Genomic DNA, 14,530 nt, shown 5'->3' on the forward strand with positions numbered 1-14,530 from the left:
CTGGGGAGGACCTTGCTGCACGGCGGGGTTGTTTCAATTACTCTTGTTGTTAGGACACGGATGTTTCACTGCTAGTCCAGAGACTGAGTCCTCCCACTGCGCTCGCCCAGTGGGTTCCTGAGCATGTTTATCCTAAATTCAGGAGACCTCTTTTGCTAGAAATTTTTCCTCCTGCTTTTCCAATAGGAGTTGTTATGGACTGGTCAGACCATCTCTCCAGCCCAAGATGAGATGAGTTGTTTCAGCCTTGGACTTCAGGGCCTTGGACTTTCCAGGCTTCAGCTGAGATCCATGCCTCTTCCCCGAATAGCTGCTTTCCAGATGTGCTTCCTGCACTTTTCCAGCCATGGTCTTGCCAAAGCGCTTAGCTGATTTTCTGCCTGTATGTATCCAGGCACTGAAATGAGCTCTCCCTCTCCTCTTGCAGGTTTCCGTGCAGCTAGTTATTTACCAGGGACTCTTTGGTTTCAGCCCCCAATGAATGCAGTCCCTTGTCCTCAAAATGCAATGTGTATTCTTGTTCCTACACGCAGATACTTGCATTTGGTTGTCTTGAAAAATATGTGTTGTTCTGTAGAGCCCAGCTTCCCGTGCTTTCCAGATTGCTCTGCATCGTTTCTGTCTGTCAAGCTTCTTACATTGCACCCAATCAATATGACATCTGAGCCTCGCTTGCTGGGGAATGGAAATCATAGTAAATATTTTGTAGTCTGTGCAAAATGAGTTGGCGGTCTCAATTCAGTTGCTTTTAGGCAGGTGTTTGCATATATTCCCTAAGACCACTCTTGGATTTGGCACCTGATGTGCTTCCTGGTGGGCACTGCCTCAGGATTTGGGGCTGGACCCTCCACCCTCAAGGCTGCCGGCCTCTCCAGCGAGGTGATGCTCATCCCTCAGAGAAACCCATAGCCTGGTCCTGTGGCTGGGTCAGGACGCTTGGGAATGCTGCCGCCCGTGCCCTGGCTCTGTTGGGGATTATGCCAGGGACTGTGAGCACCTTCAACTACCCCCGTGGTTAACTTTTTGTGATTGGATCTGAATGTATTTTATGGATTCACTTGAGGGCTGTGCCAATAGCTGTTGACATCAGCAGGAATCTTTCCATTGACCTCAGTGAGCACTGAATGTATTTCTATACAGCTGTATCTTATTCCAGGTTTGTTTTCACGAGGAGGACGACAATAGTAGAGTCAGGACTGTGTTCAGTGTAGTTAGGTGCATAATTTTCTGTAAATAAATGCAGCATCCTCTTCCTCAAACTACTTTTGCAGAGCTCAAGCCTGCTTTTCCAGGCAGCCCTCTACCCCAAGACATACTACTTTTGCTTTCTCCATGTGGTGCTCAGAGCAGCACCTCTAGCTTTCCAACCTTCAGGCAGGGTTAAGCACCCAGCACCACCCAAACCAGCATCAATGGTTTTCAAAATGGAGCAATTAGACCGGGCAGGTGCATCCATCAGCCTCAGCATTGCCTCCAGCTACCCGTGGATCAGACAGGCTTGGTGGCAATCCATAATGTCTTTCACCATGCATGCATGCTGGTTACAGACATTGGTGCCGTCAGAAGCTTTTCTCTGTGAAATGAATGTTCTGGGAAATGTCTGGCAAATGAAACTTTTTGAATAAAAAAAAAAAGTGATGCTTGTGAATTGTCCGCTTGTGAAATGTGCTGGAAAGTAGCCTCATCCCTGACACTGGCTAGCTGGCAAAAAAAAAAAATAAAAATAGAAGATTTGATCTTGCTTTCTACCCTGCTTCAAAAGCACTTCTAGTGTCTGAAGATCTTTCTTATAAAACCTACTGCCTGCGCAAGTTGTTCAAATAAGGCTCATGGAGATTCAGGGAACCCTTGCTGTGCAGCGGAGCAGTCGCTGAGGTATTGCAAGCACCCACGCACCAAACTGCTATGGAAAAAGCAAGTGAGCTGAAAGCCAAAGTGGAGATCTCCTGCTTTGGCAAGGGAGGTGAGCCAGGGCTTCCATGAAATCAAGGGGAGACTGCGGCTGCTGCAAGGGAAGAGGCTCCACCGCCGCAGGGGTGGGCAGCAGCGAGACGGCGGCCGTGCTGCTCTGCTTCTGCGAAAGCTGAAGCAAGCACGTACTGAAATATCCTAGTTAATTCTGGATCGCTGACCTCAGCTAATATTAGCTTTGTACCTTCTGCTTTCCTGTTCTTTCGAGCTTTTTATTACTTATAATCTGCGCAAGGACCTTCCTTCTCATCCCACGGCATCTCAGAGCGCTTGGTGAAGGAGAATACTGGAAACATTTTGGGAAATCCAAAAAGATCAGAGCAACTGTCTCCCTTATCCATGTGCTTGCTGACTCCTTCACAGAACCGCCATAGTTTGGTGAGGCAAAACCTCCCCTTACAGACATCATGCCGATTCTCCACGGCCATATCCTTATCCATCCATATGTCCTCCCTTTTTAAATGCAAAATTCAAGAACAGGTACTAAGGCATCTTAGGATTGACTGGTTACAAGCTTGGTGGGTCGTTCAATTATTTCATCTTTTATTTCCTTTAGAAGGCATAAATCACTTTACTAATGAGAAGTAATTGATTCCAGTGACTTGATTGTTGTGATTGTTTGTTTTATCTGCCCAGCCTCTTCTCCAGATGCTTCACGCACAGAGTCCTGTCTTTAATTGTTCCCATCAAGAAGGTGGTTATGGGAAAAATTCCCCTTGCTTCAAATACTCCTTTTTCCTCCCCCTTAGCATGCTTTAGAAGTTACATCCACACCTAAATCCTATTGACTTCAGCGTTTTTTAGAAACTATATTTAGAGGAACTGTTTTGAAAGCATTAGCTCCATTAGGAACGCATGCTGGACATTCTCTCCCAGACTCCTTTCAACGTTTTCCTTTCTGTACCAATTATGTCCGGATCCAAAGTTAATCTGTGAAACGCAAGAGCAGCTGTACGAAGGCAGACCGAAGGCTCGGCTAGCTTTGTGCTACCTCTGACCCTGGCTGGTGGCGGATGCTTAATGGAAGGAGCATAAAAACAGGAGTTACGCTGGCTCCAGCAAACCTTCCCAGCGAGCTGCAGCTTAGCAGCTTAACGAGCTAGAGGTTTTTCTCTATTTTTAGGTTTCCTAGACCTTTTTGTTCAGCTTACCTTCCATTATCTGGGCTCACCACCTTTGGAGCGTGCTCGCTTTTCTGGCTTCCACACTAGACTGTGGTAGTGAAGTTCACGATTCGTGTGGAAAAAGTGCTTCGTTTTGGCTTTTAATCTGCATCGTCTTAAGATTGTGCATCAAATGCTGCTCTTGTACTGCCAGAATGAGTGATGATGTGCTCACCACCACCATGCACCTCCTGATTTGATGGAAAAGGTGATGGAGACCCAGAAGTCACGTCTTTTTCAGGCAGAGAAGTAACTGGCTGGACATAAACTGTAACTTAAAGGGAGAGATTTCTCAAGCCATTTCCTGGCAATTCCTTACAGACTGTTCATCTCTTTGCACCCTGTTTGGGAACGAACTGATGGTTTTGTTGATTTGGATTATCTCTTTCCTGAGTGGTAATAACTAATGGAGGGACCATGGTGAGGTCAGTTTGGGTTTTTTGCTTATTTATCAGCACCTGGCACTCTGTTTTATTGCCATGTCCTTCAGTCCTGCTGCAGCTCTTTGTAGACAGCTCTCATTTCTGCTACCTTAAGTAATTTCTTTTTTCTCCTCCGCAAATCGCTCCTATATCCCTTTTCCAGATCCTTCAGGCTCTGACAACAACCCATGTCACAGCCCAAATTGCTGTGGGATTCCCTCCACTGTGGAAAAATAACCTGTCCCTTCCTATTTTCCACCAGTTTTGAATTCACTTGAGAACCTCTCTTCTAATCCCAGGAGAGATTAATTCTCAAAAGCTCCCTCACCAGGGGCTCCTAGGAAAACCAGAGCACACGGTATCAACTAAATTGCCCCTATTTACATATGCATTGATGCCCACAAAGAATTCCCCAGGAGGCATGATTCCAGCTACCAAAAGCCTGGGTTTTCATCCTAGTTTTCTAATTATCTATAATGCTATTACATAGCCTCTACTGCTTTGCTCAGTGTTAAACTCAGTGATAAGTAGCTCAATGAATTCCCCTTTGGATTATTTTTGTTTGGTTGGTTTTTTATTTTAATTTTTTAACCGCCCACTTTCAGAGGCTGACAGCCCTGGAGTTGATGTCGTCTTATTCCTGGGTTATCCCTCACCTGCACCGGTATGCACTGGTGCTGAGAAAAGGGAACACCTGGATGTGAAACAACGCTTTCCACAACAGCGAGGGAGAATATTTGATGTCCCACAAACACCCAAGGCATCACCTGTGGTTTATGTACACCACGCAAAATGAGTGCTCGGGACGCTTCACCCTCTTTCTCTTATTTTTGGAATAAGGTGCCGAGGATTAGCGTCGTGCCTATAGACCTGCAGTGTGTCTGATGCTGCCAAACGATTTTTGATTTCCAGGGCTACCGACTGGATTGCTAGAACAGGTAAAGACAGACTTACAGCATCAGTCCTTCTCCTTTCCGGGAATGCAATCGAGCTTATGGCACCATAATCAAACCTGCGTTCGCACGCAGAGGTGGCCTCGGGAGCTTGTGTGCTGCGGAAAGTGGTTGTCTCAGGATCCGTCTGGGTCCTGTAACCCAGGTGCCTGTTCCTTTCACATCAGTAATGAATTTACATGAGTGTACTCTTTGTAAAGGAAAAAAAAAGGCTCTGTTTAAAAGGTGATTTTAATTTTTTTTTTTTTCCCCTGACGCAGTGCAGGAACACTGACAGAGAAGTTCCAGAGAAGCTAAGTTTTCCTTCAGTCTGCAAAGGGCAGATCATTTTCTTAGCAATATTTTCAACGTCTCTTTGAAGCCAGATGGTTTTGAGGTTTTCCCACCCCATCCTCATCCCCATTGTCACCACCCCCCCACCCCCATGGAGGGTGTTTCATGGTTTCAGGAGAGACACCACCAAGGGTTAGCCCAGCGTGGAATTTCTGCAATCCTGAACCGCTCTGTTAGCGTTCCCAGGGCTGGATTCAATTGACAAGAGGCTCTGCAGCCAACCCCCTTGGACTGCACATGTGTTTACTTAAATGTCAGTGGCCCACACAAGCTGAATACCTATTAGCTAGAGCATGCATAAAATCCAAAGCACAGCTACAGTTCATATTTATTGTTCAAAGTACAGATCCCTTTATTGTTGTCATTTCAGTACCCTTGTATTTATGGTATTATTCAGTCAGCTCTGAGAAGTTAACTAGCACTTTGCAGTGTTTCTTTACTGCAAGGGTATAATATCCGTCTGTAATAAATATATAGGTAAGGGATTTAAGAAACAAAACAAACCAGCAACAACATATTGCATGTGAAAACTTTACTAAGCAAATAAAACATTCCCCGCCAGAGCTGTGGAAAAAAAACCCAGCAAGCCGGTATCATCTGAAGTCAGTTAATGAGCAGTAGCTGCGTATTTTTTTTTTAACTCTGTCTTTTGTCATTTCTGGCCCCTGTACTCTTTAAAGAGCACAGCTCCCATGCAGGCTGGAAATACATTGATAAGGGTCGTAGCACCAAGGGTTTTTGTTTGTGGGGTTTTTTTTGTTGGGGTTTTTTTTTTTTGGTAAGCTGAGGATTTCAAGGCATCCAGGCTGGGTGTAAGTGCTGCTCTTCTGGTGTCTGGACGTTCTGTGCGCGGCCGATACTAGAAACGCCGCTACCTGCAGAGCCGCGTTAGCAAACCCGCTCAGCAGCGACAGGACAGAATTGGGTTTGCCAGCAAAGCTCGTAGTGGTTCTGGGAATGAAGTCAGCAGTTGTAGCAAAAGGGTATGGTTTTGGCACGATCATCCCCTCAAAATGCGAAGAGTTGAACCAAGCAGAGAGAAATGAGGATGCTGTATTTCTTCTGAAGGCAGGAGGAAAACAGAGAGAAAACGTCTTCTGCACTTGATAGTCTAGAAACCTGCCCTATTTCAATTCTAACAGTTGGCTTGGTGAGGAAAGATCCAGTCAAAGAAGATCCTTTCTGCTAAAAGTAAAGCTATTTCAAGCTGATTTTAAACTTCATTGGCAATGTTCACCTACAATCTTTTTTTAGTTTGGAGCGATGATAACGCTTGCATTTCATTTGAGAGAATAAAAGTCTAATTAAAGGGGGGTAAAAAAAAAAAAAGAACTTTATATTTGGCTGCTGTTGTTCTGCTGACATGAATGTGAGTTACTCCAAGTGGGATTTTGGGCTCGAGTCCAGAAAAGCAAAAATGCTTCTTTAAAACCAACTTTCAGGCTGCTATTCTGTAAGAGGGGGCTGTCCAACTCGCTCATTAAAACATACAGAAGATGGGTGTATCAGGAGTTGGCTAATTGAGTAGGCATCGTTTTTGCTTGAGGTTGCTGGTTTGAATCCTAGTAGCGATGGAAAGCTGCAAACCTCCGGTGGTTATTTCAGTAACCGACGTGAAATAAGTTGGTGGTCTCGTTCCAGTTCCCGGCGGTCAGGTGTGTGCATCACTGAAACCACCACTTCACTTGGCATCCGCGCTGAAAGCCGGAGCAGACAGACCAGCGATTGAATCGACAGAGAAGGGCACTGAACAGCCCTACAATTTTAGGATTAAGTCTTCAAGGCTGCTGTTGAGAAGGGCTGGCAAGACAGTTGGAGGCAGCCTGCTTTGCCCCGTAAGGGGTTGCTGTGCGTACGAAAGGAAATCCAATACCAAAGCCTGTCAGCTTTGCATCTTGCGTGAGTGCTGCATTCACTGCTTGAAAAATTAATTTTAATGGGGAAGTCGCCTTGCAAAACACGTATGGTAGAAGAGCAGTGAGTACCTATTCTGCCAAAGGCGTGCAGCTGTAGCTTGCACGCTGTATGGTTGTGTATTAAAGGATGTCCAGGCTTTTAAAGTGGTTTCCAGGTCCGACTCTATGATTTCTGTATGAGGAGAAACCTCAGGCTAGATTTTTGGGCTGTGACTTCAGAGAAGGTCTTACAGTCAGGCCCTTAGTGAACAGAGCTGCCTGTAACTGAGGGACCCAGAACTGATGGATGCTCCTGGGAATTCAGCTTTGAAATACGTTAAGAGATCTTCAGAGAACTTCTTTCATGATAAACAGGAGCCCACCTTTCAAAATCCTCAGTCTTGTGGCAAGATCCACACGGCCATGCATGGGAGAAATGGGTCTGCAGTGATACGGTCACATCCAAAGTACGTTTATGTACCTGTATAGGACACAGCTCCTTCCTCTTTTCTGCTAATTGCAATTCCTTTAGTTTTGTGACCTTGAAAATTCTTCTTTTGCTTTTGTCACATTAAAGATACCCATTTCCATTTTAATTTTGGCTGACTAGAGCATGAGCATCTAGGCCAAAACTCAATGGTAAATCTGTGACTGTCTCTAACAGGAAAAAGAGGATAACGATTATACACAGGAGTTTTATCAGCCACAGCTGTTACGCTGTTTGCTGGAGAAACTGTTCTTTGAAATATATGACCAAAATAAACAGCCTGGCATCTGTAGCACTGTGGATAATTTAACAAGTAATCTGCCCTGAAACAGTTGTCTGGATTTACCAAAAGCAAGGTGACAAAAAATATTCTTGTGCTTTGGTGCTGGAGACAAGCAGTTAGGGTTTGCAGGCTTCGGAAGAAAGTATTGAAACTAAGAACTTGCCTGTCCCGCTCTTCAGCTATTCCTCCCTGGCCGTACTCTAATAACTTTCATGCCTACTTGCCTTATCCAAAATAGTTAGTTCACGAGCGTTAGGTTTGCAATCAGGTGAATTATTGCTTGTCTTTGGTTGCTTGACCAGATAAGCAGGAAAAAAACCAACCTAAAACCCTCTAATACTTTTTCTCTTCTCCTTGCTTAGATAGAAGCACAGCCCAATTTTGGTCCACTACGCTTCCTACCATATGATCACAGCATCTTGCATCTCGGTCTCTGTGTACGAGCCAGAACACGTCCTGCCCCTCGTTCCCGTGCAAGGCAGAGGTTCTATTTATCAAACTCACGCGTCCCGGCCAGCCCAGTAGCTTTCCTGGAGGTTATCCGTATTAGCCTGCTAACGTGTGATGTTTGAAAAGTTCCCCTCAGTGTTCATACCTGAGTCTTTGATATCCAACAGGCCACCTGCTAACGTGATAGGAAGCTCCTGATAAGGATGATTCAAGATCTGTGTGTCTCGTCTCTTTGGATGCCAGAGTATGGCAGTGTGAACAACCTAAACCACTTCTGCTGGAACGGTACAGACATATCGTCTCCAGAGGTACCTACTGCAAACTCTTTCCTTTCCAAAAGGAAAAATATATGGTACTTATTATGCAGTGCAGGTATTATTGATCTGTATCTCAATGACTTACATTCCATTTCTGGGTTGGTCTCCGTCGCCTTGCAGCTTTTTGAAACACCTCTTCAGTTTCAGTTTCCAACTCTATCCCATTCAGTCCTTTCCTTGAATCTAGTCCATGACACCATGGGGTTTCTGCTATTTGCTCTTTTTCAGAATGTGAAGTCTGCCTTTTTTCTTCCTTTTTTTTTTTTTTTTGTGTGTGTGTGGAATAAAGCTAGAGGGACCTCCAGTTCTTTTACAGGCCTGATCTTGCCCAGTGATCTTGGAAGAGAGAAGTACCTCTCCTTTCTGCCCATGTTTTATAGACGTATATACAGACATTTCTAGGGCTGCAGAGGTTTCGACTCTTCTGACCTCTCATCGCACTACATTCTAATTTTATTTTTAACATGAATGGCTGAATACACGTCTCAGCTTTCTATTAAACAACAAACCCACAATAGAGAGTGCTAGATTCAAAAGTCCCATCCAATTATTTAATAGTGCCCAACAGGGTCTGAGTGTAACTCTTGAGACATTCCTTTCATGATTTTGATACCATTTTGCACAAGCCCTTTCCACTGTTGCTACTCTGGATGCTTGTACTTCTGTTGGCACATCTTGATCCGCTGTGAAGCTTTTTAAGAAGTCAGAGAAAGCGCTCGTAACGAACACAAATTTTTAAGATACAATGGGTAAAGAATAAGCATTAGGGGGAAAAAAAATCTTAAAAGAGGAGAGAGAAGGATCTGAGCATTTTCCCTCTTCAGATGCCTCTGTCTCTGCATAAAGAGCTGAACCAGTGCTACAGGAATCATCTGTAGGTGATATGTTTCAGCACAAGACCTATACAGCCATAGACAGCCTCCCGGTGTGAGCTCCAGACTTAAACTTTCAGAAATTTTCTGGATCCCTTATGTGAACGCATTCAGGTATAATCATATATATAGAACGGATATATATCATATATAAAGAACGGATCTTTCTCCTTGCTATATTTTATTCTAATGTGCTACTCTGCTTTCCGAGCGCACCCAGTTGACACTTCTGTTCGTGTATTCTTCCTTTTTGTGCCCATCTTTTTGCCCCTTCTATACTGGACGTGCAACAGGAAGGGTTGATCTGAAAAGTTGATACACCACGGTGATTGCTCCCCTATAAACGGATGGAGAAAATTTGAGGTCTTTTAGTACTTCCTAGTGAGTTCGAATCCAAAGCTAGCTGTGGTTTTGGTTTTGTCATAGGAAAGGAAAAACAAGATGACTGAGGTTTTGCCAAGTGCAAAACACAGCTGCCCAAACCTTTTAATAGATACGTGTATTCAGGAAATGCACGGACTCTAAATAAGAAAGTTGTGACCTGTATGAAAACTTACTTAGAAAAACGAAACAGAGAAGGAAGAAATTGGGAATTTGAAAGGTTCGTGCAGTTTTGCCCCCACACATCATCTGTCAGTGCTCCTTTTAGTCTCAACTGCTTAAAACTGAAATCAACTTCTCTTCTGGACCTTGGTCAAAACCCGCCATGTCTGACAAAACACGATCTACTCCCAAGCAGCACCAAGCTCCCGCCCCGGGCACTACTGGTGTATTTTGTATCTGGACTGGTCTTGGCTTAGGTGTGTGTAAAATACCCCCTGTGCCTAATGGCGCTTTGATTGTGTGCTCACTAGCTTCGATGTCAAGCGGCCATCTCCGATGAGTGGACAGAACGAGGCTGTGATAATGTCAACACGTAGCAGTACAGAAGACAATAGAGAATCTGTGTTTACTAATCTTGTAGAGCTGTGACAGGTATTTGAGTTGCTATTTGCTTTTAACGGAATAGAGCTACAGGAGGCAGAAATTGTCAGCAACTTTAATAGTTTGCCACAGCCTAAAGTCTTCTTTCTTCCAGGCAATCACAGAAGTGCCTAGTGATGGTTTGGGGGTTTTGTTGACGCTCTACTGCCTCACTTGTGTCTACTGGTCACCCAGTAATCGGTAAGAAATCCCAGTGCATTTATCCTCATCTTGTTGTTAGGAAGGGAAACAACAATATTCCTATTTTACAGATGTAGGACAGAGGCACTTAAAAGAAAAAGGCCAAATCCAATAATATAGTTAGCTTGCATTTAGTACCCAAAGTTCAAAGATGCTCTTCCCTGAGCTACGGTAGGTTGCTACCTTACTATGAAGGCAGCTATTAAGTGCTCCCAGAGCTTAGCTTCTGGAGCGCAAAGCTCCCAAACATCTTGGTGCTACGTTGCCGGTCCTGTCAACACCAGTCTAAACTCAGACGATGTTCCAGAACCTAAGCGTTTCTCAACCCTCCTCTATGACCTAGCTAACTCAACATCTTGCCTGCTCCCTCATCCTGCGCATCCTTTCTGCTCAGTGGCCTGCCTTTGCAGCAGGAGGGATGTTATCCTATGCTGTCGGGACCACAGCCCTTTAGGGAGGAGGAACCTGCCAGGCAGGAGGGGACAGTGAACTTGGATCCCCCATTTCGTGGGTGTGTGCTCCAAACACTTGAAAATGCTGCAAGCTCTAGGCATCTGTAAAAAAAAAAAAAAAAGTAAAGTACCCCTAATTTGGTTTCTGAATGAAAGACTTGTGGGTCCCGAGTGAGAGGCAGAACCTTGTTAGTGACAAGAAGTATTTAAGATTTGCTCTTGTGCTCGGCATTCCCCGTAGACCAGCTACAGGCAGCTGCATCGAGAACATGGGAATTGAGGCTGCTTGCCATGCTGGCCATTACGGATCCCGTTCTGCCACATCCTTTGCCTGTGAATCTCTTTGCGCGCTCTCCCATAGAGTCCTGGGTCTAAAAGCGAATGGGTTCCTTTCCTGGGGCTGTAATTGTTGGCTTGGCTTTTTATTCGAGCTTTGTCCCAAAGCAGATTGGATCTGCGAAAGGAAAGGCTCCAAGAACAAGCTCTGCCAGCTGCTACTTGTCTGTAAAATCTGAAAGTTGCTGCTCCTGAAGCCTGTTTTTTTTATTTGCGTGAGAAAGCTGCAACTGACTGTAAGATAGTCTATGATCTTATTTTAAAAGAAAAGGATAAAAATAAGTTTAATTGTGTTCTTGCTCTGCCTCAGTTTAGTGGCTAGCCATTCTCTTTTGTGCTCCCCGCATTTTTGGAGAGCTGGTTGACACTTATTTAGGTTGGCATAAACTAAATATAACCAAGTGTGTGTGAAAGAGCACGCACTGGGTCCCAGCTTCCAGAGCTGCAAAAGCAGCATTCCGCCTTTCACCGCAGAGCAAGGGGGTTATAGGCAAAATACAGCTATTCTGCGACAGCTCAATGAAACACACACAACCTGAACAAAAAGTAAGTATTCCATTCAACTTGTGAATGCTTGTGAAATTTATTTTTTTTTTTGCCAGCTTTTACAGTCCACAGCCTTCTCATTCAATCTTGAATAATAGCTTTGAATTGAGCTGTAAAAGCTTCCCAAGTTTGAAGGCTTTTGACAAGTTAATTTAGCTGTATGGTAAAAAGTTTTTCCCCCAGATAGAATAAAGCCATCATATCATGAATGTAGTAGTCATCCAAGGGAAAGACAACACCATTAGGATTAGAAATGATGGGCTTTATGGAGATAGTTTGCGGTTTAGTGTAATCTACTATCAATATTTCAGTAGAAGAATATTCTACTCGTCATTCAGCTGGAAGTCAATATCTTCACTTAAAACCAACACCCAGGGGCCAGACTGCATATATTTTTTTATTGAAAAAGTAACTTGTTGCTTTTTTGTCAGTTTTCTTTCTTTTGTTTTCCCCTTACATTTATTTAGATTTTAATTGCTTTTCACCCTGTGTCATGCAGGATGTCTTTTTTTATTTTCTCTGGTTGAAAGAGACAGAATAGAAAAATGAATCAGTATTTCCTCTAAGGTTCCCACTATAGAGACACACGCTTTTCTCCCAGCAGCTGCCATGGATGAAGATTCAAGGAATTAAATAACGAATATTTTCCCTATTTTTTAAAAAATATTAAGAATCAGAAAACAATCTCTGGTAAACTAAGTGTATCCAACAATTATTGTAGCCTCAACTTCACAAAGATTCCATATTAATTTTAGACTTATTCCTTGTTTATTTCTAAGTTTTAAGCCTTAGTGTGCTGCTAAAATTGACTGAACCGAAAAGACAGGGAAAAGAGATTTCTTTCGTACTTTTAACTCTTCAGTTTAATCAAGAGGGATGATGACACTGTAAGAACTTTGGGACAAGGGTTTTTAATGGCTGCAGAACATTTCTTCTCTACATAATACAGTTGAGAGCATAGCTGGTATTGTTAAATAAATATGGAGTTTATAAAATCCAGCAAAAATTGTTCAAAACAAATTTTAGCAAGGAAACTTATTTTTAAAGTCTATTTAAATATGAAGAAGAGAGAGAATTTTACACTGTGACTTTATAAACTTTATATATAAACTTTATAAACTGGAGTTTATAAAATCCAGCAAAAATTGTTCAAAACAAATTTTAGCAAGGAAACTTATTTTTAAAGTCTATTTAAATATGAAGAAGAGAGAAAATTTTACACTGTGACCTTTACTTTGAACTTGTCACTTTTTTTTTCCCCCAAAGTGGGGGACAGGGACTTGAGTTTGTCCAAGACAACAGCAATAACCTTTTTCTTAGAGACTGGCTCTTAATGCTTCAGAATTTAAGCTTTTCAGTCCTTGAGTGATGAAGATTTGATGAAGTGTTGGGTCTGCAGACAAGCTGGAAAAATAGCTTCTGCAGCCAAATACAGGCTTCTTCAGCCTCAACAGGCACTCCCTTAAGTGGAGGAGAACCACCTTGTTCTCCTTTACAGCTCACATCAAGCCAGACAGGGCTGCTCTGCACAGAAGACAGATTTCGTAGCGCAGCAAAAAAAGAGAAGTATTGTAAAGAGATACAAGGAGTCCCAGCCGAAGCAAAATTCACCGGGGAAAAAAAAACAACAAACCAAACCTCAACCACAAACCCCAAAAAAAAGGTATGTCAGAGGAAAACACAGGAGTGGGGCAATGTAAATTTAACATTCTCTGTTCCATTACAGCTGCGTCTTAAGTCTGGTTGCTTTGTTGGGTTTTATTTATTTTTTTTTGATGGCAGAAAGGAGTAAATAAGTATGCTGTAGGAAAGATGCAGAACAGATGGGAGTGGGAGATAAAGCAAAGAAGGATGGCTGGCGGGAGAAGAATATCAAGGGAGATCAATGATGGCAACTAACTGCTCAGAGGAAGGAGAAAATCACCAGGTAGAAATTTGTGTCGAGGCTTGACCCTCTCTAAAGCAGTGAGTGGCACTGGCACTTGGAGTAGGTCTTCAGAGGATGTTCCTGCTGGCTTTCCTCCTAACTTGATCCTTTTTTTTTTTTTTTTTGGCCAAGGAGGCGGTGGGAGAGGTAGGATTAGAGTGGAAAGCTGAGGCACCCTGTTTTACTTTCACTAGATCCATGTGATTAGAGAGGGAAATTAGCTGGAGTGTTGTGATGGCTGTTTCCTGCTTAAGAACATAAAAAATGGAACCTTTTCTGACAAACAAGAAGTCAAGTTCAGCTAAAGATGAGGTAGAGGTAGGCGGGAAGTTCTGTAATTGCATTTTATTTAAGTCTTTATGAATTAGCTCTGCCAATTTTTTTATTTTTGTTTTTTACTTCAAATGGCTTCCGAGTAAACTTTTCAGCTGCCATTACAGTAAAAACAGACTATGCTATATACAGTTGGCTTTAACATATAAGAAGAATACTTTTTCTTGTTAACCTCTGATTTACATGAACAACGACAAGGTTTAATTTTCTGTCATTATGCACAGGTTAGCCTAGACTGGATATTAATAGATACACGTATTCACACCCACAACCACTAGTACTGCATCAATCACATTTTGAAGATAAAACTTACACTCCATGGCAACTTTCAGAACACAAATTCTCTTCTCGTTTCCTCTTTTTAAACTACTTCAGCAATGCAGAGGGCATCGGAGGCAACTGCAGTACAACATCCAAGCCTTAGCGTCGAGGGTAAGGGGACGTGGGTGGGCGACACCAGAGGTAGGATACCCTCAGGGCTCCGTTACGTTTAGAAGATGCAACAACCACTTAGGTATTTCGTAAGCCACGGTGGTGACCAAACCATCTCCCCACTGTAGCAGAAATGGGGAGCCACAGGAGAGGGCAGCTAGCCACCTGGCTGCCCACAGCCGGGTCCTACGCTG

Source organism: Balearica regulorum, chromosome 6 (genome assembly GCF_011004875.1).
Source record: "Balearica regulorum gibbericeps isolate bBalReg1 chromosome 6, bBalReg1.pri, whole genome shotgun sequence".
NCBI classification, from domain to species: Eukaryota; Metazoa; Chordata; class Aves; order Gruiformes; family Gruidae; genus Balearica; species Balearica regulorum.